The following is a 5,117-nucleotide window of genomic DNA, read 5'->3' on the forward strand; positions in this document are numbered from 1 at the left end:
TGTTCTTAGACCTAAATCAGGGAAACTTGAATAAGGTCAGAAGTGTCCATTTTTGTTGGCTACGCTCCAAAAACAAAAGGTGGTTATTTTTATAGTCCTATGGATCAAAAGGTATTTGTTTCCACAAATGCGACCTTCCTTGAACATGACTATATGAATAACTATAAACCTCGGAGCGAGGTAGTATTGGAGGAATTCACAGCATATAAGATTCCATCACAATCATATTCATCATTAAATGATAAACGAAAAACTGAGGAAACTATGATTCTTGAAAAAGAAACCCAGGTGCAACGTCGTAGTTGGAGGATTGTGAGACAACCTGTTCGCTACGAACATGAGGCGCATGTCCTTGTTTCTGATACAGACAAGGACTATCCATTAACCTTTAAAGAGGCAATGGATGATCCTGAAAAGGAGAAATGGCAAGAAGCCATGAACCAAGAAATGAAATCAATGTATTCCAATTCTGTCTAGGAACTTGTGGAACCACCTGAAGATGTCAGACCCATAGGATGTAAGTGGATATACAAGAAGAAAAGACGTGTAGATGGGAAAGTAGAGACTTTCAAAGTGAGGCTTGTAGCCAAAGGTTACACTCAGAGAGAAGGTTTTGATTATGAAGAAATATTTTCTCCTGTGGCCTTCCTCAAGTCCATTCGTATCCTCTTATCCATAGCGACTGCCAATGTAGTGTCCCAGAATATTTACTTAACTAGCTAGATAGTAGTAGTAGTAGTAGTAGTAGTAGTAGTTAGTATTATTTGTAGTATGTTAGTTTCCATGGATTTTGCACTACTACAAAAATGGATTTTTAGGACTAGCATTGCGAGTCCTCTATTTGAGAGCCTTAAAACTAAGGTTTTTTAGGACTCGCGTTGCGAGTCCTAAAAATCTAGTTGAGTGCCCTTAATTAAGTTTTTAGGACTCGCATTGCGAGTCCTAAAAGAATTTTTTTGCGAGTCCTAAAAAATCTGATTGAGTGCCTTTAATTAAGTTTTTAGGACTCGCATTGCAAGTCCTAAAAGAATGCGAGCCCTAAAAAATCTGGTTGAGTGCCTTTAAGTAATTTTTTAGGACTCGCTTTGCATGCCCTTAAAAGTATTTTTTTTTTTTTAAATGCAACTATAATTTTCATTTTGATTTAGAAAAAATATATCCCTTTGAGTGTCCAAAATGTATTATATATGTTAGATTTCTAAAATTTCATAAGAAAATACAACAAAATATTTTTTTATTAATTACTTAAAAATATAATTTCAGTATTTAGTCTACTCGGCTTACAAAATCATATTACATGATAGTTTATACTACAATCAAATTTTATCATCACTAAATATTAAACAAGAAATGTATCCAATGTTAGTGAAATATATTTTTATTCTAAAAACTTCAACTGTCAATGTTGTCTAGTATTGCGCCAAAGAAATGCATCTCAATATAGACCTGCACATTATAAAAAAAATTCTTTAATTATAAATATATTATAATTCAAACTTATAAATAAGTAGACACACAACAATTATAAATATATATATAATAAATGCGATAATTAAACTATCATTATCATTATAGGTATTCATATAGTCAAGGAGCAAACAATTTCTTGTTAGATAGTACTATTTCATAAAATGTTATTCATCCAGTACATAGAGGTATTTTAAAACAGTAGCAAACTACACAAAAATCAGCAACAAAATAGACCATAAATATACCATATTAATCCATTCAACTTAGTTAACAAAATACACCAAAAATTTGTCACAAAATACACCAAAAAAACTAGTTGCATAATACAGAAAATATACCATTAAAACAATAGCAAAATATACCATTAAAACTCTGGATCACAAGATCATGCTCCAATCTTTGACAGACCTCAGTTAGTCTCCATTGCACAATAGCAAACTAAATTTGTAGCAAAATTTTAATAATTATACTATTTAATTTTGTTATAACTTTGTAATATAATCCGGCACTTACTAAGTATGGGAGCTCAACTTCCCCTAATTTTCTCTTTGTATTTTAAATTTGTAAACAAAATAGATATTAACATAAAATTTTATGAAAATTTGTTAAAAAAAAGTCTCATTTTTTAAATGCAATTAGTCCCTTAAGAAAAACTTTTAGCTCTATCAATTATTATTAATTAGCATGTATATCTTCTGAAAAAATAATTTGTTAATTTGCCAAAACTTCGTGATAGCATTGATTTTATTATTATTATTATTAAGAAATGATAGAGTTGTATTATAATGTATTTCTCTTTTTTCTCATATATTTGACTCATGTCAAAGCCACAAATCTCATCTATCTTTCTCTATTTTGACAATATGATAATACAATTTTTACTTTCTATTGATCCAACTTTATGGATGCCAATAATACACCTAGCCGACAATAAAAATAAAATAAAATAATAACTAAACAAAAAAAACAATGCACACATCATCATCATCATTTGGCTTTTAACAATCAAATCAAAGTGAAAATGCATAATTAAGCTACGCAAATTGCATTCAAATCAAATAGTTTTGACTAAATTAAGCATCTTTTAAGAGACCCTTTTAATCATAATCTACCTCTTAATCTCTAATTTCGTTAAAACTTTAATGCCGGCTTATTATTTATTATGATGTTATGGTTCAAGTGGGAAGGAGCTTAAGTGATAAGACATTAGTACTACTTAATTACTTGATTAATTAAGAAAGAAAAATTACTAATTTGAATCCTATCTTGGATGTATAGTGGGTTTCAACTAAACATAATTTTTTTAGCCTATTCTAGTAATTAAAAATTTATCTCAGATCTAAGTATGTATTTAAAATTCTATAATCAACTTAATTATTAATTAGACCGTCAAATGCTAAATATCCAAATCACAAATTTATCATTATGGCAGTCAACTTTTTCATATTTCCACACAAAACTAAGTACAAAAAAATCTATAGAAAATCGGACAGCATATCCCCTAATTTACTAGCCTAGCCATCTGTCACAATCAACACCAACATGTCAAACAAATCAAACAACACACAGGTTTTCATCCATATATCACCGCAGCACACAAAATTCTCAGAACCTACTTCACTAAGACATGCAAGTTCTCAATCTTTCGTTATCACCGCAGCACACAGAATTCCCAGAACCTACTTCACTACGGATGAATATCTAAGATATTCAAACTCCACTAAAGTGCAATACTAAAGCAATTAGAGAATAAACACATACACATTCCTTCATTTGATCAAAGGGAAACATAATTACCAAATCAATTACTAGTTCTATTGTTAAGAGACAAACTCAGAATAAGACATTATCCACTCTAAGTTTAAAAATAGATATCAAGAGCTACGTTAGATTTGAATAAATATTAAAATATAATGTCATGTAACTCATAAATCATGGATGATGAACTAGACTAGGGGTCAATTTTTATTGAAATGGTTTCAAAATCCTTAATGGAAAAAATTGTCTAATAGAAATCAACACCTCATTTATTTGAAAAACATTTCCCTGAAAAACTTCTTAAAGATTAAAAAAAAAAGAGAGAGATGAAAAGGTTAACATGAAAAGAGTACTAAGTTATACTCATACCTGCTTCCATAGCTCTTCAACTTCCTTTATACAGACGCACATTTTTGCTCTATTAGATATTGCTATGGCCCAAAAGCCTATCGAGAAATACAATAAATAAAATTCAACTTAGTTGAGTTACAGAAACCGCAAAAAGATTGGCTAACGATAGAAAAAGGGGGCAAAAAATGATGCTAATTCCAAACTTAAACCCATTTAATCACACACCCATTACCAAAAACAAAAACTACAGAAGTTGAGAGTTGAAAAAGAATACATGAACAAGCTTTCCTTTGTTCTGCTGTTTAGGCGCAGCAGCAAGTAATCTTCTTAAATTTACTTTCGTTTTGCTAGTTCCCATATTTCAAAAAGCTACAAAAGCAAAACTCAATTTTAAGCCCAAAAATATCAATCAATTCAGAATTGACCAAATTAATCATATTAATCCATTCAAACCGGTTGCAAAATGCATCAAAATCCAGTCAAGAAATATACCAAAAACTAGTAGCAAAATACAAGTAGTAGCCATTAAAGAAGCGACAAAAAAAATCAATAATTACACACAGCTACACATAGATACCCTATTTCACATTATATGGTTCCTTTCCCTTTCATTTTAAAATTCGATTAAGACATCAAACATGAGATTGATTCTATTGTAAAAAATATGCATACTATTTCAAAGAATACAAAAAGGTCAGAACATGTAAGTTATCTTCCCAATTCTGCAAACCTTTAGTGTGATGACCGCCGTTCTCTTTGCTTGGTCTGAGCTGCAATTTTCCATGGTCCAAGTCATCAACTTGAGGTGCGGAAAAATTCCCTGAATATTAGTTGATAGCCATTTATTTAAATGTGAGTCTCTAGGAGTTTAAACAAAGAGAAACTCATAATGAAGTTGCAACCAACTAAACCAAGAATTTATAAAGCTCTAGCTCTAACATTTGATATCATAACAAAAGGTTTGATAAATCCACATTTATCAATGGTGTATACCAGGAATGTATGTGCTAAGAAATAGGTTGTCCAAAGCACAAAATACAATAAATCAAACCCCAACAAAAGAAATAAAGAAACAAACAAGTGAGAGCTTCCTCCTACCATGTTTTCAGGAATAATTGGTGCGGTAGCAGTAGCCCCAAGCCCAGCCACCGTCCCTGCCGAGCCCAGCCACCGTCCCAGCCCGAGCCCCTCCCTGCACAGTCGACCCAGACCCAACCCAGCCCAACCCGAACCCCTCCCTGCGTCGTCCTTGCACGATCGATCCCACCCCCCGAGACCCCCGCACCGTCGAGCCCAGCCAGCCCGGAGAACCCCACTCGCCGTCGAGCCCACCCCCTGAGCTCCCAGCTGTTGTCGAGCCCTTGAACCCCTAGCCGTCATCAAGCCCAGGCAGAGCGAGAGATGGGAGGATGAAGGAGTCAGAGAGACGAGCCCCCTGCCTCTGCATCGAGCACGCCGTCGTGATCCGACCACCAGCCACCCACCTCGCCGTGACCCATGCACACCGTCAAAGAGGAGGGCTAGTTTTTGAGTTGAGG

General features: G+C 33.5%; 1 long non-coding RNA gene across 1 annotated transcript; it reads right to left on the bottom strand.

Annotated features, from left to right (window-relative positions):
* Positions 1-1,254: 1,254 nt before the first annotated feature.
* LOC133794050 (uncharacterized) lies at positions 1,255-4,796 on the bottom strand. The gene is made up of 4 exons (XR_009875100.1): positions 4,678-4,796; positions 4,310-4,399; positions 3,598-3,674; positions 1,255-1,446 (listed from the first exon to the last, which is right to left on the bottom strand). It is a non-coding gene; the product is annotated as an uncharacterized LOC133794050 (long non-coding RNA).
* Between the last annotated feature and the right edge of the window lie 321 nt (positions 4,797-5,117).

Source organism: Humulus lupulus, chromosome 8 (assembly GCF_963169125.1).
Source record: "Humulus lupulus chromosome 8, drHumLupu1.1, whole genome shotgun sequence".
Lineage (NCBI taxonomy): Eukaryota > Viridiplantae > Streptophyta > Magnoliopsida > Rosales > Cannabaceae > Humulus > Humulus lupulus.